This window comes from Sapajus apella, unplaced genomic scaffold (genome assembly GCF_009761245.1).
Source record: "Sapajus apella isolate SASKATOON/1434 unplaced genomic scaffold, GSC_monkey_1.0 scaffold91, whole genome shotgun sequence".
Classification (NCBI taxonomy): Eukaryota; Metazoa; Chordata; class Mammalia; order Primates; family Cebidae; genus Sapajus; species Sapajus apella.
The window spans coordinates 8,116,370-8,138,701 of NW_022437031.1; the positions used below are offsets into that span (position 1 = coordinate 8,116,370).

Genomic DNA, 22,332 nt, shown 5'->3' on the forward strand with positions numbered 1-22,332 from the left:
TCCTCCTCCTCCTCCTCGGCTGCAACCACCATGCCCTCACCTTGGACTGGGGGCTGGGAGGAGGTTTGACCTCTAGCATGCCGAAATTCTTTCTTCTATCTGAATCCATTGCAGTGTCAGACGTGGACTCCCTGGCCTTGAGTGACTGACAGAGCAGGGGCCCTCTCCTTCCCCAGGGATACTTGCTTGCTGCTCTGTGAATTAGAACTGGAGAAGTCCTTGGGGGCCTGGAGCAATTTCTCCACAGGATTGTGATTAGTGACTCCCTGTCAACCCTGGAGCGTGGATTCAGCGGGGCCCCACAGGGTTAGCATTATGAGATTTCATATTATTCTCAGACTTGAAAGACTGAACTGGGAGTGGGCTCGACAAGTATGACAGTTGGATGGGGTTGCTGATGCCTGAGAAAGCAGGAATAGAATTCTTCAAATGACCCTGGCAAAATGAGGCAGATGAACCATCACAAGCAGGACCATGTTGAGAGAGGACGAACACGGGTAGTGTGTACAAAGACCAAAACCCAGAATGAATACACTAATACGGTACACTGGACAAGGGAGACGGGCAGTAATTGACTTGACACAAGTATAGTTAAAAACAAGAACTGGGGAGATGGTGTCAGGGTGCAACACAAGGGAGTCCATGCTGTAAAACTGGTTTTCTCCCTCCTTTCCTCCCACCTATCTTTCTTTTTTCCAAAACTAATGTGAATACTAGCATATAGTAACAAAAACACAGCATGGAGGAGCTGAGAAGTCATCCAAGTGTGAGTTTTAGAGCCAAAAGTCACCCGAGAGTCATCTAGTCCAACCCATTTATTTTATAGTTGGGGATCTGGGCCCAGAAAAGCCTGTCGCAGTTAGTTTTAGAAACAGATCCAGAATGCCACCCAGCACTACATGACCCTTGCCATGGTCCCATTCAATTGTTCCACTCTACCTGCCATTGGTCATACCTTTCAAAGCATGATGGGTCTACCCTTGGTCAACACATTTTTAGCATATGTGGAAAGCTAGAGAGGGTCTGGAGAAGAGCATAAATAATGCCACAGGACCAGGTAGGATGTGTGTGTGTGTGTGTGTGTGTGTGTGTGTGTGTGTGTGTGTGTTTCAGAAAGGAAAAAGCTGATGAGGTAGCATTCAATGGTTGTAGAGCACCTACCATGTGACAAGTGTGCTATACCTGTCTTCAAAATTTAACTGCTAAATAAGGATAGAGCTGATGACCTGTTCTCCGTTTCTTTTGAGAATGATACAGGGGAAAATGAGATCTAGTGAAATACAAGGAAGAATTTTGCTATGAACAGGAAATGATCACAAGCACCTAGTGAGTCCTCAATAACAGTTGCCAAATTGAGTGAATGGCTACTAAGGGAAGCACTGGCATTTCTCATCTTCCTGAGAGCAGAGGGCTAGATTACATGACCTTTTTCTTTCTTTAATAGAGACGGGGTTACACCATGTTGCCCAGGCTGGTCTTGAACTCCTGGGCTCAAGCAATCCTCCTGCCTCGGGCTCCCAAAGTGCTACATTACTTTTCGAGGTCAATTCAGAGTCTTTGTTCTTACGTTCCATCCTTTGATTGTTCCATTTGAGATACTGTGGTCTCCTATTTGAGAGCATACCTGGCCTTCTGTTCTGGAGTGGGGAGTGTACCTCCGAGTTAGGAGGGCTCTCTATTCTGGGAAGATCTAGACACAGACTCTCCACTAAGAAGTCAAGGCGCCGTAGCAAAACCAGCCCCAATCCTATTAGGGACCCATCGGTGAGAGATTACAATTGGTCTTCACACCTTTGAAAGGCCTAGGTGGAAAATGTGACCTCCAAGACAGGCAGGATTTCAATCTAATTGACAGTTCTGTGCCCATGTAGCTTCAGGTTCTCAGCCCTGTTGCTGACTGACAGCCCCAGGCCCAGCTAAAAAGCCCAGCTCCTTGTTTGAAGAGAAGCTGAGGATATACTTGGATTTTATTTCACATTGCAAAAAGCATTAGTGCCTACTCCGCATCCCTAGATTTATCTGGTTTCTATTTTAGTCCTTAAGGAGCTGGACATAGCTGTCATATGATCTGAATTTGTAGTGTGTGTGAAGGGTCAGAGGTTGGTCGTTGTGGAAATCTCCATAGCTTGAAGTATGGTTACCAGGACTGTAGGCGTGGCCCTGTGCTGGTTTACATGCTATGGGGGATGGAAGACACCCATTTTGGGTTGCATACTGTCAAGAAGGAAAAACAGAACCATGATCAAATGAATGAAATGTATGTGCTTCAATTGTATGGCTAAAGGGATTGGAGAATAAGAAAGGCTATGGTGGGATTGGGGTGGGTGAATGGGTAGAGTAGCAGGAATTCCAAATTGGGGAGAAACCTCAGCCAAATCACAGAGATGAGAAGGTCTACGTATGCTTAAGGGGACCGACCAAAATGGTGGGAAATCAGCTTGGCAAGGCAGCTCATGAAGATCTTCACAGCAGAAGAGTTTGGCTATTATTGGATGAGCAACTGGACACACTGACTGAACTCTTTTGTGAATGGTGTTATGGTGAAAAAACAAAACCTCCTCAGCTCCTCTTTCATTCCTTCTCTTCTGCAAGGAAAAGGATTTTCAGACTAGAAAGGACAAGGTGAACACCAGAGAGAAGCTCCTGAAGGCCGTCTAGTCTAAGAGAGCCGTCAGCTGCCCTGAGTAACTCCATCTCATTGTCTAAGTCTGTAACATCCTAGGGCACTTCAAGGACTTGCAGCTCAAGTTGCAGGACATCTGGTGGTGGCCCTGAAAACCCCATGGAGAAGGGAAGAGACATGCGCTGCTGTCTAGAGATGGGCAAACATGGCCCCGCTTTTAGAGATGGGAAAAGGTAAACTCCACAAATTATGGATCAATACAATTGATATTGATTGAGGGTAAGATTCTACAACAAATGATTAAAAGGATGGCTGGTAAGCACTTACAAAAGGAAGTGACAACCACTCAATCCCCACATGGATTCAGGAAAAACAAATCATGCCCCACTGAGTTCATTTCCTTTGACAGAGTGACTAGACAGGTAGAGGAGGGAAAGTTATCATCCACAGTGCATCTGGAGTTTAACCAAACATTCTCTCAATGCTTTGGGGACAACATGGATACATGTGGAGTAGGTAAAGGTAAACCTAGGCGAATTCTTAACTGGTTGAATGACTACACACAAAATAGTTCTGTTTTAATGTCACTAGATCGAATTTACAAGTTACACAAAGTTGGTAAAGTCCCTTATTTGAACTTCTAAATGTGGCGGTACAAATATAAGATGTGAGTGATATGGCTTAGAGGGGTTTTAGAATGAATGAAAGCTCATGAGTTGAAAGTGTGGTTTTGGTAGCTGTAAAAAGCACTGTGACCTTGGGCCATATTACCAAGAGTACAACTTTCAGAACAAAGGAGGTGATCATCTTGTGCTATTCTGCACTGATCAGATCACATCTGATGTCCGGTGTTCAGTTATAAGCACCAGACTTCAAGGAAGATGTTAACAAAAGTATATCCAGAGAAGAGTGAGAAGACCGAAGAATCCCAGGAGAAATTTGTCTACTGTCAGCAAATCATTACCGGGCTCACAGTAGATTTGTTCTGCATGACTTCAAGGGCTCCAAGATCTAATGGATGGAAATTACAGGAAAGCGAGTTTGGGTTCAACATAAGGAAGATGCTCCTTTTCCTCTTTTTTTAGTGAAAAATTATAATAAAAGTTTCAGCTCCTGATTCCAGCCTCTTGAAGTCCTTTAAAATGTATTACCAACAGTTTCAAAAACAGAAGAAAAATGTCCCAACCCCAACATCTAAACATAAGCCTTTTGCTGTATTTGGGAAGAAATTTCTAGTGTTGGTAGTCCTCTCTGCAATTAAAATGGACTGCCCCTAAAAGCAGGCAGCTCTCCATCACTAGAAATATTCAAGCAGGGACTCCGTGTGTGTGATGCAAAGACAATGAAAGCATCTGATAAAGGACTGAACCAGAGGACCTTTATGGTTACTGAGATTCTATCATACTTGAGCTGAAAGGTCTCATGGTAGAGTATTTAAGAAAATATTTCTGGAGCCTACGTGCAGAGTGGGCTGGAGGAGGAAAGACTGGAAGCAAAGATAATAACTAGCTCAGAGGTACCTACTCTGAGGGCTACAACTATTTTCGCCTCCATCCCCCCCACCACTTGAATTTCAAAATTATAGTGTCAGAAGTAGCTTTAGGCCAGGTATGGTGGCTCACACCTATAATCTCAGCACTTTGGAAGGCCGAGGTGGGAGGATCTCAAGCCCAGGTGTTTGAGACCCGCATGGGCAAGATAGGAACACTCTTGTCTCTAGAAAAAAACAAAACAATTAACCAGGCATGGTGGTACATGCCTGTGGTCCCAGCTACTCAGGAGGCTGAGGTGGGAGGATCACTTGAACCCAGGAGGTCGAGGCTACAGTGAGCTGTGATTTAGTTGCTACACTCCAACCTGGGTGACAGAGAGAGACCCTGACTCAAAAAAAAAAAAAAAAAGAAGAAGCCTTAATGGTTACCTAGTTCCCCTCCCTTATGATCTGGTGCTTGATTCCCTTCTGCAATCTCTTTGCCAAGTAGTTATTTTGCCTCTGCTTAAATACTTCCATTGAAGGGAAATTCTTGTCCTCCCGAAAAAGACTATTGCATATTTTAGTATCTCAAACCATTATAAAGTTCTACCTCATGTTGATTCAAAATCAGCTTTCCCACAGCACCCACCCATTGTTCCTGTTGCATGCTCTTACAAAGCAAAACAAGGTGAATCCCCCTTCTATGTGATGAATATTCTAGTACTTGTACTTCTTTTCTCTTTTTAAAATTAAAAAAAAAACTTTTTTAGACAGAGTCTTGCTCTGTTGCCCAGGCTGGAGTACAGTGGCATGATCTCAGCTCACTGCAACCTTCATCTCCTGGGTTCAAGTGATTCTCTTGCCTCAGCCTCCCAAGTAGCTGGGACTACAGGCGCGAATCACCACACCCAGCTAATTTTTGTATTTTTAACAGAGATGGGGTTTCACCATGTTGGCCAGGATGGTCTTGATCTCTTGACCTTGTGATCCGCCCACCTTGGCCTCCCAAAGTGCTGGGATTACAGGCGTGAGCCACCGTGTCCGGCCCAAATTTTTTAAAAATATTTTTATAGAGAAGGAGTCTCACTATGTTGCCCAGGCTGGTCTCCAACTCCTGGGCTCTTGTGATCCTCCCACCTCAGCCTCCCAAAGTGCTGGAACTATAGGCATGAACCACCTAGCCCTGCCCCAATACCTGTATTTGAAAACTGGATCCTGAACCATCATCATCACCCTGTTGATCCCTACTCCAGGTTAAAGAGCTCCAGTCGTTCATACACAATGATTTTCAAGTCTTCCCACACTCCTGGTCTCTTGCTTTTGTACGTGCTCCAGGTTGCTAACATCCCTGTTCATACATGGTGATCCAAGGCTAAAGACAATCATCCACTGTGGTCTAATAAGCAGAGAGGAAAGCAGAACTGGGATCTCCCCCATTCCAGACTCTAACATATTAGCATTTAGGGGAGCTAGTGTCAAAAATAATGAGCTTACAATCATTTCAAACACTTAAAATCTTTCCACACACGGTCTCTCCTACCTTGCACTTAGCATTTGGTTTTAAAAACTTGATTATGAAGCTTTACATTTCATCTTCCTGGTTCGTTATGGTCTCTTGGAATCTTTCTGAAGCCAGCGTCATGTCATTTGCAGATTTGATCAGCGTGCCATCAATGTCCTCATCCAAGTCATTAATTAAATTATTGGCTAGGCACAGGACCTCCCTCCAGGCTGACAAAGATCCATTAGTCACCAGCTGTGAATACACCCAACTGTCCCGTCTTCACCCCTCATATTTCCTTCTTATCTACAAGGACATCTCACACCAGGGCACTCTTAAACAAAACAACATTGCATTCTGAAATTCTTTTTGGAAACAGGGAGTGGGGAGGAGAAGGGAGTGGGAACGAAAGGAGCAGAGTTTGACCTTTAGATCTTCTCCTCCCTTCTCCCCAGCCCCCAGGATGAGCCCTGTGGCTCCAGGCTCCAAGAAGGAATTTTCCAACAACAGCTCAGATGTGGAAAGTTGAAATAACTGGACTTAGGGTCAGAAAACCTGCATTCAGATCCATCTCTACCTCTTCCTAACTGGGTGACCTTGGTTGAAGTGTTTAACATCTCTGAGTCTGTTTGCTCATCTGTAAAATAGGGACAGGATGATTACACCTAACTCACAGGGTCGTTGTGAGGATTAAATGAGAAAATGTATGTGAATGTGCTTCAGAAACTGTAAGCATTATACAAATGTAAGTTATTATTATTATGACTGAATGCCTACTGCGTTCCTCAGCATAGGCTATAAAAAGATAAATACGACATAGTCTTTGCCCTCAGGGAGCTCACAGTTCTATAGGGGAGATAAGTTCACAAATAGCCATGGTATAAACTATAACAGGGCAAATGGTCCAAGTCGTTAGGGTAGTTCAGATGAGGGAGCAGGCCCTTCAGGCTGGGGGAAACCAAAAGAGAGGCTTCAAAGAATTTGATCTGTGCCCTGACAAATGGGATGGATCTGACAGATGGACACAGCTGAGAGAGGACAGCATTGGCCGGGCGCGGTGGCTCAAGCCTGTAATCCCAGCACTTTGGGAGGCCGAGGCGGGTGGATCACGAGGTCAAGAGATCGAGACCATCCTGGTCAACATGGTGAAACCCCGTCTCTACTAAAAAAATACAAAAAATCAGCTGGGCATGGTGGCACGTGCCTGTAATCCCAGCTACTCGGGAGGCTGAGGCAGGAGAATTGCCTGAACCCAGGAGGCGGAGGTTGCGGTGAGCCGAGATCGCGCCATTGCACTCCAGCCTGGGTAACATGAGTGAAACTCCGTCTCAAAAAAAAAAAGAGAGGACAGCATTCCAGGTGGAGGAGTCTAGGAATGGGTATTTATGGAACATATCTGAGGTGCTGGAAGCAGGCCTATTTGATCGTGAGAGGTAATGAGGCTGCTCAGCCACATCACAACTTTTTTAGACACGGTCATTCTCAACATGCCCAGGGTAGAGCATTCAGTCCTTCAGTAGGAGAACCAGAATTTATGCAGAGCCCCCAAGGTCTCATGTCTGTTGTTCTTCAACTGATGTCCTTGGAAAAAAACAACTCTTCTGGAGGGTGGAGGCATCCAGAAAGATTCTAGGAAAATCACCTTTTTCCTTTTCTAAAGCTGAAAAATAGGTCTCTGGAAAGAGCAGGGACTAAGGCCACGTTTAAATCCGGAAAATCGGCCAGGTGCAGTGGCTCATGCCTGTAATCCCAGCACTTTGGGAGGCTGAGCAGGGCGGATCACCTGAGGTCAAGGGTTCAAAACCAGCCTTGCCAACATGGTGAAACTCCATCTCTACTAAAAATACAAAAATTAGCCAGGCGTGGTGGCAGGCGCCTGTAATCCCAGCTACTCGGGAGGCTGAAGCAGGAGAATCGCTTGAACACGGGGAGGTGGAGATTGCAGTGAGACGAGATCACGCCATTGCACTCCAGCCCGGGTGACAAAGAGTGAAACTCCGTCGGAAAATAATAATAATAATAATAATAATAAATCCTAAAAATCTTCAGCTGTAAGTGGCTCTGGCTTAAGAATTCAAGAGTTTTCATTGAAGGAGGGTCATCCACCATATCTGAAAGGCTTCATATTCTTCAATTCCACGTAGGGAGCGGGGAGGGAGAGGAAAATAGTTCAAGGGCTCTCAAGGTCCGTATCCTGATCAGGAGCTTTGGAGCTATGGTTATGATTTGGTGACACCTGGTGTCAGAAACAGAATATAGCACCCTCTTGTAGAAGCAGCCTTCTCCCTCCTTCCTAAATCGAGAGCATTGAACTGCTGCCCAGCATCTGGGGATGGGGCTATCTTCCTTCCAGTAGGATAGAGCCAGCCATTCAAAGGCACTCTGGGGTCCGGGTGTAAATGGAAAAGAAGAGGAGGAAAGGGAAAGTCCTGCACCAGGCCTCATGGCCATCCTTTCCTATGTTACCAAAGTTTCTATTTTTCCCAAGTACCCCTGGGGTAAACAGAATATCTTCCCCCAGAGTACTTTCCCTACAATACTACAGGATCGGGTTTGCATGTCCGTTTCTCTCCACCCACACACATTCTCTTATGATGGCTCGAGGATCTACAAGAGATGATTACAACACCTCTCTTTCAGACGTGACCAAGAGAAATTGTCATGACTGTCTAGGGTTGTCAAGGGAGAAATAGTAAATGAGTCTTGTTCCCCCCTGAGCTGAAGGTTAAGTGTTGCTTCTTCCTGAGTGGGCTATACTATTCTAGAATGACTGAGCTAGAATAGCTCTTCCATAAGAAACCTGTTCCTTTGAAGCTACAGCCCCTCGTAAAGGTTAGGGGAGGGAGAAACAGTGACTCAGATATTAGAACAGATGGTGGCCCCCTTTTCCTCTCAAGCCCCATTCCTGAATAGATTCAAAAGGATCAATAAAACTGACACTGAGGCTTGGCACAGTGGGCCACACCTGTAATCCCAGCACTTTGGGAAGCCGAGGTGGGCGGATCATTTGAGGTCAGGAATTTTCTAGACCAGCCTGGCCAACATGGTGAAAACCTGTCCGTACAAAAAATACAAAATATTAGCCAGGCATGGTGGCGGATGCCTGTAATCCCAGCTACTCTGGAGGTTGAATCAGGAGAATTGCTTGAATTTGGGAGGCAGAGGTTGCAGTGAACCGAGACTGAGCCACTGCACTCCAGCCTGGGTGACAGCATGAGACTCTGTCTCAGAAATGACAACAACAAACAAACAACAGAAACTGGAGTGGTGAGTGGTCTGATGATGCCTTATAAAGCAGTATTAGTAGAGCATAGCTTGAGGGTATGGCTTGAACTGGGATGACCAGAGTTGAGTAAGGATAAGACTGAGCTAATGAAAAGGTTAATCCTTCTGCCACTACTTCCATTCCTAGGTACCCTTAAAGTCTGAGTTTCTGTTGTGCCCACTCAGACTCTTTGGATGCTGGAGAATCCTGGACCAGCTCTCAGTTTGGATTGTCAATTGCAGGTGAGGGGAATGAAAATGGCAGAAGTGCAAAAGAAACCATCAGCTAGTTTAGAAGTCTTCAATTCATGGATCATTATTTTTAACTGCCTCAGTTCTTCCCTGGTCCCTATATTACACGGCTGCCAGAGTGCAGGCTCTCTAACTGTACCGGCTAAGAAGTAAATAAACTCTTCTTTATCTTTTAGTTAAGACAAAGCTGCAATTTTTGAAAAGTAACATTTGCTAGGACACTAACGGATAAGAAAGTAACCAAAAAAGGTCACAAGAGAACACACAAACAAATGGGCTTACAATGTTCACATTTCTTATCCTGTATCAAATAAAGTTTAACCATAGTTGGCTGGGCCTGATGGCTCCCACCTGTAAAGCACTGTGGGAGGCCAAGGTGGGGGAATCACTTGAGGTCAGGAGTTTGAGACCAGCCTGGCCAACATGGTGAAACCCCATCTCTACTAAAAAAAAAAAAAAGAAAAAAAAAAAGAAAAGAAAAGAAAAAAAATTAGCCGGGCATGATGGCACACTCCTGTAATTCCAGCTACTCAGCAGGCTGAGGCTGGAGAATCGCTTGAACCCAGGAGGTGGAGGTTGCACTGAGCTGAGCCACTGCACTCCAGCCTGGATGACAGAGTGAGATTCCATCTCAATAATAAATAAAGTTTAACCATAGAGGAGGCCAGGCCTGGTGGCTCGCGCCTGTAATCCTAGCACTTTGGGAAGCTGAGGCAGGTCAGGAGTTCGAGACCAGCCTGGCCAACATGGTGAAACCCCATCTGCACTAAAATACAAAAAAATTAGCCAGGCATGGTGGCAGGCACCTGTAATCCCATCTACTCGGGAGGCTGAGGCAGGAGAATCATTTGAACCCGGGAGGCGGAAGTTGCAGTGAGCCGAGATCCTGCCAATTGAACTCCAGCCTGGGCAACAAGAGTGAAACTGCGTCTCAATTTAAAAATAATAATAATAGGCCGGGCGCGGTGGCTCAAGCCTGTAATCCCAGCACTGTGGGAGGCCGAGGCGGGTGGATCACGAGGTCAAGAGATCGAGACCATCCTGGTCAACATGGTGAAACCCCGTCTCTACTAAAAATACAAAAAACTAGCTGGGCATGGTGGGGCGTGCCTGTAATCCCAGCTACTCGGCAGGCTGAGGCAGGATAATTGCCTGAACCCAGGAGGCGGAGGTTGCGATGAGCCGAGATCGCGCCATTGCACTCCAGCCTGGGTAAGGGGGAGCGAAACTCCGTCTCAAAAAAAAAAAAATAAATAAAAATAATAATAATAATAATAAGGCCGGGCATAGTGGCTCATGCCTGTAATCACAGCACTTTGGGAGGCCGAGGCGGGCGGATCACCTGAGGTCAGGGGTTCAAGACTAGCCTGGCCAACATGGTGAAACCCTGTCTTAAAAAAATTAATAAAGGTTAAAAAAAAAAAAACACACATAGAGGGTTATCTCGTACTTACAGGCACCTAAGCAAATCCTTTTTTGCCAGGGCAACCTTTCCCAATTCACGAGAAGTCAGAGGTTAGACCAAGCTGCCTAGACGTGAACCTGAAGTTTGGTGCAAAAGTAATTGCGGTTTTTGCAATTACGTTTAACGGCAAAAACCGCAATTATTTTTGCACCAGCCTAATAGATTTAGTGAGTTTCACAGTCCGTGGTGGAAACGGTTTCCCATGCTGCTCTCAGCGAAGAGACTCTAGTGGGCGCCTTCTGTCCTGGCACGTGCCACTTTCCGGTTCTGCAGTCACCCTGGCCCTTGGGTTTCCCCCACCCTCCTCCCACCCTTTTCAGGCTCCCGGAAAGAGAAGACCCCCGGTGAAACTCCACCCCTTCACATAGTTTTGATGACTTAGGACATGTGTTCTGACAAATACAAATAAATGTGCTTACTATTCTAATTGGAAAAAGACACTTAGAATTGAGACTACTTCTGAAAATCTGATCCTGTGCTGGCAGTTCCTGTTGTTCTCAGCTAGTATTTTGCTTTAGTCCCCTAAAGTGGCCATGTGACCTTGATGGCAAACGCCATCTTTCTGCGGAGCCCGCCTGTGCTGCATCTGGCTGCTCTGACCGTTCGCTCGCGCTCTGCCTTTTCCGATTTCAAAAGCTTTGGACCGCCCACCAATACCCTTTTTCCGGTCGGAGAAGCCTGGCAGGCGCTCTCTGGTCATTTGCGGAGCAACCGTGATTGACACGATCTTCGTCTAATGAATGTTCGTCTCCTTCCCACCTCGGATTACCAGTTCCGTTCCGTTTCCCTGCTTCTTTTTGATGACTCATCCCTCAAAATCTTCACACCCTCTCCTGATTCCCGCCCCCCTCTTCTCTCCCCTCGCTCACACTTGACACCCACCCCCCATCTCCGCCGCCTTGCTCTAGGGAAGTGGATTTGGTGAATCCTATCGGGGATCGTTTTTTACAGTGTATTTTGAACATATAGAAGCAAAAAGCACAATTTCCGCACAGGAAAGAGGAGGTTCATTTCCTTATAAGGAGCTTAACCCCTCACTGTTCTTTGAGCTTTTTCCCTTCCACAAAATCGGGGTGGGGGCAGGGGCGGGAGAAACAACCGCGGGCTCCTGCCTCTCAGTTTCCAGTTCAATTCCAGACCCCCCGCAGCTCTGCGTCCCTAGCAAAGGTCAGCTGCCCTGCCCCAACAGCCGGCCCCACTGAGGAGGAGTCCGGGGAAGTACAGTCAGGCTTGAAAGTTTACAAACATTTCTGTGGGTCTAGGGGCATCTGCCCTAGTGGGCATGTATGACAATTTTGCTGGGGACTGCAAATGCAAAATTGCAGCCCTGAAGGGAAACAGACCTTCAGTCCTTAATAGGGGGAGGGGGAAAGGAAGAGGGAATAAGAAAAATAGGGAGCTGAGACTGAACGAACAAGCTGTTCTGAACCCAGACCCCGGAAACAGGCGAATGAATGGACTTCCACCTTCACAAGGGATCCTGGCTTTCCTGGATAGGATCATATGACGCCAATAGAAGATCCATAGTAGGAAGTTGGCAAGAGACTGGCTAAATTCTCCCCCTTTGGGCTGCTTCTTGTAGTTTCATTTGCTCTTTGATGCTCATACAACCATCACCACTTCTTTGCATACAACCATCACCACTTCTTTGCTATGTCTCTTATCCCACAGCCAAAGCATGTGATTTAAAACTTCCAGTTTGACCTAGGTTTAACAATGCCTTGTATAGGCCTTTGTAAATAATGGGTGCAGGATCAATTCCCCAGAGCCTGAGTATCATAACAAAGGCTAGAGACTCGGGCTACCCAGTCTGCAAAGTGCTCTCAGACTCAGGCACACATTCTGAGGGAGGGTTTGCATTTTGGTATGGAGTCTCCAGGAGAGAAGAAGAGTTTGCCGCTTGGGAAAACAAAGAACGTGCTAAGAAATACGTGACCACCTTATTTTTCAATTCCTTCCTAAGCAGCCCCACTGCTCTCCCTCTGGAGGCCCCTTGGCTAAGTTTCATCCAAAGTTCATTTGCATTGTCCAGCTTGCCCCTCTGGCCTCAGAGAGGAATGTAGCCAATGAACAGGAAAGAGGAGGAATGCTTTCTGTCCCTGCTGGGGTGAAGAGTAAGTGGAGACCCAAATCCTACCCCCTCCCCAGCTTCTGCTTCCAGCTCCTCTCCTTCATCTTCATCACAAAACATTTCTGAGGCATTTCTCTCTCCAAGACTCTGTTCACATTAGTTAACGCGCAGTCGTTGCCTTGACAATCAGAGACAACAAGGGCTGAGTGACTCTGAAAATACAGAAAGTGGCCAGGCGCGGTGGCTCATGCCTATAATCCCAGCACTTTAGGAGGCTGAGGCAGGCGGATCACTTGGGGTCTGGAGTTCCAGACCAGCCTGGTCAACATGGCGAAGCCCTGTCTCTACTAAAAATACAAAAATTATCTGGGCATGGTGGTGCATACCTGTAATCCCAGCTACTCGGGAGGCTGATGGAGAATTGCTCAGACCTGAGAGGCAGAGGTTGCAGTGAGCCAAGATCGCACCGCTGCACTCAGTGAGACCCTGTCTCAAAAAAAATAAAAATAAAAAAAGAAGGCCGGGCGTGGTGGCTCACGCCTGTAATCCAAGCACTTTGGAGGCCAAGGCGGGCAGATCACCTGAGGTTGGGAGTTCAAGACCAGCCTGACCAACATGGTGAAACCTCATCTTAAAAAAAGAAAAAAAGAAAGAAAATGCAGAAAGCACATACATGTGGGGTGTAGGAGAAGTAGGCTCATGTGTAAAATATGTAATCCACAAATGTTCACACCAGCCACACATCTGGGGTCAGTGCAATTTAGGGCAGAAGGAGTGAAGGAATCAAGATAAATGCATGTAACAGAGATGAAAAGTGGGAGTGGGCAATTGTGAGAGTTTTTGATTAATCTAGGCAGACTGAGACCAGGAAAGCTATTGGCTCTGGACTGCAAAGGATTCCTAGAGGAATTCCTACAGGGATTGCAGAAATAGCTGAGTGACAGAACCAAATGGTGATAAGGTATTTGCCTCCTGAGGTGGGAGTGGAATTAGCAGATGGAATAGACTTTGATCAGGAAATGGAATAACCAGTGATTAGTATTTCTTTTCCTCCTCCCCCTCAACACACATTTGTTGAGTGCCAGTTTTGTCCTAGATACTGGAAACATAAAAACAATAACGAGAGAAAATAGTTCTTGGATATTTACTTGGGTCCCAGGTACTATATTAAGCATGCTAATCTTCTTTAAATCTCACAGTGACCTTCTGACATTGGTATCATTATCATGCCCATTTTGCAGATGAGCCAGCTGTGGTTCAAAGAGATGAAGTGACTTGCCCCAAGATCACACAACTAGCTGTAAGTGAAAGAAGTGGAATTTGAATCTAGGAAATCAGAGTCTAGAGCCTGTGTCTCTACCTATGCTCTACCTAATCTTTTAGCTGGACAGTGATAGAAATTGGACTCCTTTGGTGACAGGGGATGCTAGAACAGGGAGAGTCAGGACTTTGAGAGCAGACAGATGGGCCAGGGTAAAGCTGAAGATCCCAGAAGTAGAAGCAGAGCCCCACCCAGCTATTTAGACAGGCAGGTAGAGCAAGCATCTGGGTAACCAGGATGCAGCAGAAGCCAGGAGGAAGCCCAGACAGGCAGGTGGTTGGCAGCCAGAGTGTCTGGCAGCCAGCGACAGAGGCCCTGCCATGGGGCCTGGACTTCCAGGGCAGGATGCCAGGTGTCAAAAAGGCTGGCAAGAGCTAGACAAGCACTGTCCTTGTGAAGATGAAGCTGCCAGATAGGGCACTAATGTAGGACTCGGGAGCTGAGGGCACCAGAACAGGTGCTTCGGGTCGGGGCTTCTGTACAACTAAACAGGAAACAGTCTATGAGAGCAGGGACCAACTCCACTCATTCACCCTTCCGTCTACTCTTTCAACAGCATTTTTTGAGCTCTTGCCATGTTCCAAGTACTATACTAGGCTCTGAGGTAACACACAGTCTGGTAGGGGAGCCAGACCTGTTTTACAGGTATCTCCAATACTGTGTGATAAGTTCTATATTAGAGACACAGACAGACTTTGTGGGGGTGGGGGTGGGGAATACTAACTTTTCCTGCAACAGTTCACAAAGAATTTTTTTTTAATGGAGTCTCTGTTGCCCAGGCTGGAGTGCAGTGGCACAATCTCGGCTCACTGCAACCTTTGCCTCCCAGGTTCAAGCGATTCTCCTGCCTCAGCCTCCCGAGTAGCTGGGATTACAGGCATGAGCCACTATGCCCACCTAATTTTTATATTTTTAGCAGAGACAGAGACAGTAAGCAATTCATACAGGACAATTGGGTATATGATAGGAAGGGATGGGGAACATGGATCTGAAGAAGACCTAAGGCCAGATGATAAAAGCTTTTCTGAGAGCTGCTGAAGATCCTGGATACTCTCCCACAGGTAACGGAGAGCCAACTGTGGTCTTTATGTCAGCAAGTGCCTGGATTGTACTGGGGTGTTTTAGAAAGACCACATGGGACAGTACCCAGATACAGTGGATGCAGGCAGATCACTCAAGAGGTTCTTGCAATTGTGCAGGCAAAAAAAAAAAAAAAAAATTGATAGGAGCTTGAACTAAGATAGTGACAGAGAGGATTAGTTCGGGAAAACATTTCTAAAGGAAAATTGACAAGGCTCAGTGATTGATGTGGTCGGTGAGGGGAAGAAAGGAGTCATAAACAACTCAAAAAATTTCTTTCTTGAGAAACTGGGTCTGTGGTGACATCATTTACATAGGGACTGAGAATCTAGGATGGGGAGCAGGTTTTATAGAGGGAGATAAGTGATTCATTTTAGCATATGTTGAGTTGGAGGTACCCAGTGGTGTGCTGGAAGATGTTTAACTACTGGCTCTAGATGGTGGGAAAAGCCTTCATGAACCAATTCCTGTGGTAAATACACCCACTATGGTCAATTTCAAGCCACCCCGAATGTGACATCAATCACTCACAAAATTCCTGAAATTTTAACAATTGGTCTCAGAGACCGATGGAAAGGACTATACCAGGTACTTTGAGAGCACAGGCTTCTGATGGCATTGCTTAAATGACTTTGAGACTGTACCACTGGAATAAATCGAGATTCCCAGACATCCAGTAGAGAAGCCGACAGGATCACAAAACTGCTAACCCAATATCAAACAGAATAAGAATTAACTACATAGGACCAAATAAACTGATGAAAGATTATTATAATTTTTATTTAGAATATTGCTGCTGGATTTAAGAAAGCCCTTTTCTCCTTTCAGTTAACTATACTCATAAAACTAGTAGATTATACTTTTATTTTACTTTATTTTTATTTTTGAGACAGAGTCTCACCCAGGCTGGAGTGCAGTGGCATGATCTTGGCTCACTGCAACCTCTGCCTCCTGGGTTCAAGTGATTCTCCTGCTTCACCCTCCAGAGTAGCTGGGATTACAGGTGGTGCCACCATGCCTGGCTAACTTTTCTATTTTTCAGTAGAGATGGGGTTTTGCTATGTTGGCCAGACTGGTCTCGAACTCCTGACCTCAGGTGACCCGCTCACCTCAGCCTCCCAAAGTGCTGGAATTACAGACATGAGCCACTGTGCCCGGCTTTTATAAACAGAAACGACACATTTATCATCTTCTCTCCCTGACTGATTCCTATGGAATTTGGGAACTCTTACTGAGTATTCTTATTTTCATGGCAATAAAATTATTCACATAAATTCAATAAGAATCTGTCTTCCTTCTAACAAGACATATTGAAAACATTGGTTCTATAACCAAGACTTTGACTGGAATGTCATATTCAAGAATAGTATACATAGAATCAGATATGACCAAACAGTTTTAAGGAGCTAAGGTTGACTTTATGGACCAAATGCTTACAAAGCCCTCATGAGTAAACTGGCTTAGTACCTGGCTTACAGGGATCCCAGCCTTATTCTTGTTTACAAAACAAGCCTGGTCTCATTTAGATTCAGTGTTATTGACCAGGCACGGTGGCTCATGCCTGTAATCCCAGCACTTTGGGAGGCCGAGGGGAGCTGATCACTTCCCCAGGTAAGTCACAAGGTCACTTCCTGGCAGGCAGGCTCAGGAACCTTAGGATATTTATGGGACTTTGAGAAGAGAGGAATTCACCCAAATTTATAGGTACTGCGGGGAAAATCCAGTCGCAAGTTATTGGCTTGGCTTCCTAGCCTCCAGAAGGGTTTTAAAAATCTAATATGAGGCCAGGCGTAGTGCCTTACACCTGTAATCTGAGCACTTTGGGAGGCCGAGGCAGGCGGATCACGAGGTCAGGAAATTGAGATCATCCAGGCCATAGTGAAACCCCATCTCTACTAAAATACAAAAAAAAAAAAAAAATTAGCTGGGCGTGGTGGCGTGCACCTGTAGTCCCACTACTCAGGAGGCTGAGGCAGGGGAATGACTTGAACCCGGGAAACGGAGATTGCAGTGAGCCAAGATCGCACCACTGCACTCCAGCTGACGACAGAGCAAGACTCCGTCTTAAAAAAACTAATAATAATCTAACATGAGACTCCAAGCTGGGCACCGTGGCTCATGCCTATGATCCCAGCACTGTGGGAGGCCAAGGTGAATGGATTGCTTGAGCCCATGTGTTCGAGACCAGCCTGGGCAACATGACAAAACCCCATCTCTACTAAAAATATAAACAATTAGCCAGGCATGGATCATGCCTGTAATCCCAGCACTTTGGGAGGTCAAAGTGGGCAGATCACGAGGTCAAGAGATCGAGACCAAGCTGGCCAACATGGTGAAACCCTGTCTCTACTAAAAATACAAAAATTAGCTGGGCATGGTGGCATGCGCCTGTAGTCCCAGCTACTTAGGAGGCTGAAGCAGGAGAATTGTTTGAACCTGGGAGGTGGAGCAAGACTCCATTTCAAAAAAAAAAAAAATTAGCCAGGCGTGGTGGCATGCACCTGTAGTCCCAGCTACTAGGGAAGCTGAGGTGGGAGGATCACCTGAGTCCAGGAATTCGAGGCTGCGGTGAGCTGCGATTATGCCACTACACTGCAACCAGGGCAACAGTGCAAGACCCTATCTCATATAAAAAGAAAATAAAAGAAAAAGCTAATATGAGTTTCCTTATTAAAAATTCCAGCAAAGCAAACTATAAAGGGCCTATGTGGCCACGTACCATTCTTGCTGCTCTTATGTAAACAATAACACCGAGTTTTTTGTTTTTGTTTTTGTTTTTTTGACAGGATCTCACTCTGTCACCCAGGCTGCAGTACAGTGGTGCGATCGTGGCTCATTGCCACCTCTGCTTCCCGGGTTCAAACAATTCTCCTGCCTCAGCCTCTGGAGTAGCTGGGATTACAGGCATGCACTACCACGCCCAGCTAACTTTTGTGTATTTTAATAGAGATGGGGTTCACAGTGTTGGCTGGGCTGGTCTTGAACTCCTGACCTCAAGTGATCCACCTGGCCTTGGCCTACCAAAGTTCTGGGATTACATGCAAGAGCCATCATGCCCATCCAATAACACCAAATCAATGAAACCAGACTTGTTTTGTAATCAAGAATAACTTTACTGGCCAGGCACAGTGGCTCATGCCTGTAATCCCAGCACTTTGGGAAGCCGAGGCTGGCCGATCACCTGAGATTGGGAGTTTCAGACCAGCCTGACCAACACGGAGAAACCCTGTCTCTACTAAAAATACAAAATTAGCCAGGCGTGGTGGCATGTGCCTGTAATCCCAGCTACTCAGTAGGCTGAGGAAGAAGAATCGCTTGAACCCAGGAGGTAGAGGTAGTAGTGAGCTGAGATCTCACCATTGCACTCCAGCCTGGGCAACAAGAGCAACACTCCATCTCAAAAAAAAAAAAAAAAAGAATAACCTTACTTTGGTTATCTTTTCTGTTTGTTCATTTTTGTTTTTGTTTTTAATTGAGACAGAGTCTTGCTCTGTCACCCAGGCTGGAGTGCAGTGGCGCGATCTCGGCTCACTGCAACCTCTGCCTCCTGAGTTCAAGCGATTCTCCTGCCTCAGCCTCCGGAGTAGCTGAGATTACAGGCGCTCACCACCAGGCCCGGCTAATTTTTGTATTTTTAGTAGAGATGAGGTTTCACCATGCTGGCCAGGCTGTTCTCGAATTCCTGACCTCAGGTGATCCCCCTGTCTCGGCCTCCCAAAGTGCTGGGCCTTGTTTGTTTGTTTTTGAGAAGGAGTCTCGCTCTGTTGCCCAGGCTGGAGTGCAGTGGCAAGATCTCAGCTCACTGCAACTTCTGCCTCCCAGGTTCAAGTAATTCTCCTGCCTTAGCCTCCCAAGTAGCTGAGATTACAGGTGCTCACCACCATGCCCAGCTAATTTTTGTATTTTTAGTAGAGACAGGGTTTCACCATGCTAGCCAGGCTGGTCTCGAACCCCTGACCTCAGGTGATCCCCCCACCCCCGCCTCCCAAAGGCTGGGATTATAGGCTTGAACCACCGTGCCTGGCTTCTGTTTGTTTTTAATCCACCCATCTGCACACCAGTTTTGGTTGTCATTGATCAAAAAGGGGGGTGACTGTAGAAAGAAATTTTATTTTTCAATGGAAAACTTTAGCACACCCTTGTGGGTTATTATATTCTAGTTCATTGTCTTTGAGGTATTTTTCACCACTTGGCAAACTACATTTTACATTCTACTTTGTTATCTACCTGTAAATTCAGCTGTTTTGCACATTTTGTCAGTCCTCAACAAATTCTCAATTATTCCAGTCTCCTTCAGTATCTAGCTACAACTCTCTAAATTCATCTTTCCAATTTTTTTCCCACCCTCCTGACTTGGTGACACTGAGAACTAAAACCTGACTGCCTAGATCCTTATTGGGACTCTAGGTTGTCTTGTAGCAGACCTTCTCCCAAGGATCTAAAGAAGCCTTGTAAGCTATGGCTGGGTGCAGTGGCTCACGCCTGTAATCCCAACATTTTGGGAGGCCAAGACAGGTAGATTACCCAAGGTCAGGAGTTCGAGACCAGCCTGGCCAACATGGTGAAACCCTGTCTCTACTAAAAATACAAAAAATTAGCCAGGCTTGGTGGCAGGCGCCTGTAATCCCAGCTACTCAGGAGGCTGAGGCAGGAGAATCGCCTGAACCCAGGAGGCGGAGGTTGCAGTGAGCCAAGATCACACCGTTGCACTCTAGCCCGGGAAACAGTGCGAGACACCGTCTCAAAAAAATATAAAATGCCCTGCAAGCTAAAGCAAGACACCTTGACATAAACCTTCAAAGGAATCATCACCAAAGCTGATCATGCATGAAAAACCTTCATGCCTGCTGCTGTGTGCACCACTCAGGAAGTTCAACGTAACTTCCATCCTCTTTCCATGCTTTGCTCCAGGAAATAACCAAGCAAACTGCAAACCGGAAAATCCCTTGGCTTGCCACTGCTGTCCTCACTCTACCCTTTAAAGATGCTTCAACCTCAGCATACAGAAATCTTCCCAACTGGTTTCCCTCTGGACTCACGAGTTTATAGTCTGCCGCAACCAACAGTCTTTTTTTTTTTCTTTTGTTTTCACAGAAATCCCCCTCATTAAATACCTGATGGCAAACATCCTCTACTACCAAGTGTCAACACATGGCTGGTCCTTAATGAACAGAAGGCTACTGAATGAGAAATGACTTCAATTGTTCAGAGGAAAAATGAATATTTCTCCCTGCCTTGAACAAGAGTAGGGACTGATCAAAATAAAGTTTGGTCTCTCCTTGACCAAACTTTATTTAGGCTCCTCTGGGCTCTCTTTTTGACCAGACTTCTACCTTGGCCCTTGTCCTGTCCTTGGCCTGCCCAGTCAAGTCTTAGCAGGGAATACTGCGAAGTCATCCCCCTACCATTGATATCTGATCAAGTTCTTCATCCCCCCCCCACCTTTTTTTTTTTTTTTTGAGACAGAGTCTCGAACTGTCTCCCAGGCTGGAGTGCAGTGGCGCTCTGTTGGCTCACAGAAACCTCCACCTCCTGGGTTCAAGCGATTCTCCTGCCTCAGCCTCCTGAGTAGCTGGGATTACAGGCATGCACGACCATGCCCAGCTAAGTTTTGTATTTTTAGTAGAGACGGGGTTTCCCCATGTTGGGAGCTTGGTTTTGAACTCCTGACCTCCAGTAATCCACCCTCCTCTACCTCCCAAATTTCTGGGAATACAGATGTGACCCACCACGTCCGGCCACTTTTATTTTAATTTTAATTTTATTTTATTTTATTTTACATTTGTGGAGACAGTCTCACTCTATCCCCCAGGCTCAGCTCACTACAGCCTCCGCCTCCTGGGTTCAAGCAATTCTCCTACCTCAGCCGCCCAAGCAGCTGGGACTACAGGTGCCTGCCACCATGCTTGGCTACTATTTTTGTATTTTTAGTAGAGATGGGGTTTTACCATGTTGGCCACGCTGGTCTCGAACTCCTGACCTCGTGATCCATCTGCCTCAGCCTCCCAAAGTTCTGGGATTACAGTCGTGAGCCACCACACCTGGCAATTCCCCTACTTTTGATGTCTAAATCCTTGGCCTGCCTTTAGCAAGACTGTTAAGTTGGTTTAGAAAGAATCCCTCTATACTTGGTGTCTCCTCTCAGTAATTGTCCATCCACTGACTCCTCACCCTACTCTTTGGATATAAATAAATCCCCTTGTGTCCTTGCTGTATTTGTGTTGTATTTGGAATTGAACTCCATCTTTCTCCCCTATTGCAATAGTCTTTTCTTTCTCTCTCTCTTTCTTTCTTTCTTTCTTTTTCTTTCTTTCTTTCTTTCTTTCTTTTTTAGAGACAGGGTCTCACTCTGTCACCAAGCTGGAGTGCAGTGATGTGATCATAGCTCACTGGAGCCTTGAACTCCTGGCTGGGCCTAAATGATCCTCCTGCCCCAGCCTCCCAAGTAGCTAGGACCACAACACCAGGCTAATTTTTTATTTTTTAATTTTTATTTATTTTTATTAATTAAAAAAAAATTGTAGAGATGAGGACTCGCTGTGTTGTCCAGGATGGTCTCAAACAGTATTCCCACTGCAGCCTGCAAAAGTGCTGTGATTACAGATGTGAGCCACCACTCCTGGCCTTGCAATAGTCTTGCATACAAACAATCTCCCTTTCCATTAAAAAAATTAACAGCTCAGTGGCTGATGCTAGTAATCCCAGCATTTTGGGAGGTGGGGGTGGGTGGATCACCTGAGGTCAGGGGTTCGAGGCCAGCCTGGCCAACATGGAGAAATCCTATCTCTACTAAAAATACAAGAATTGGCAGGGCACAATGGCTCGCATCTGTAATCCCAGCACTTTGGGAGGCCGAGGCAGGTGGATCACCTGAGGTCAGGATTTTGAGACCAGCCTGACCAACAAGGTGAAACCCCGTCTCTACTAAAAATACAAAAATTAGCCAGGCATGATGGCAGCCACCCGTAATCCCAGCTACTCAGGAGGCTGGGGTGGGAGAATCGCTTGAACCCGGGAGGCGGAGGTTCCAGTGAGCCGAGATCATACCACTGCACTCCAGCCTGGGCGACAGAGCATGACTCCATCCAAAAAAAAAAAAATACAAAAATTAGCCGGGTGTGGTGGCAAATGCCTGTAATCCTGGCTACTCAGGAGGCTGAGGCAGGAGAATTGCTTGAGCCTGGGAGGCGGAGGTTCCAGTGAGCCGAGATCACACCACTGCACTCCAGTCTGGGCGGCAGAGCTCAAGACTCTGTCACCAAAAATAAAAATAAAAAATTA

At 46.1% G+C, this 22,332-nt stretch overlaps 1 long non-coding RNA gene across 1 annotated transcript in view; it reads right to left on the reverse strand.

Moving 5' to 3' along the window:
• The window catches only part of LOC116535087, a 34,195-nt gene that overhangs the window by 6,066 nt on the left and 5,797 nt on the right, over positions 1 to 22,332 (reverse strand). The gene's annotated exons all lie outside the window — the stretch shown is intronic.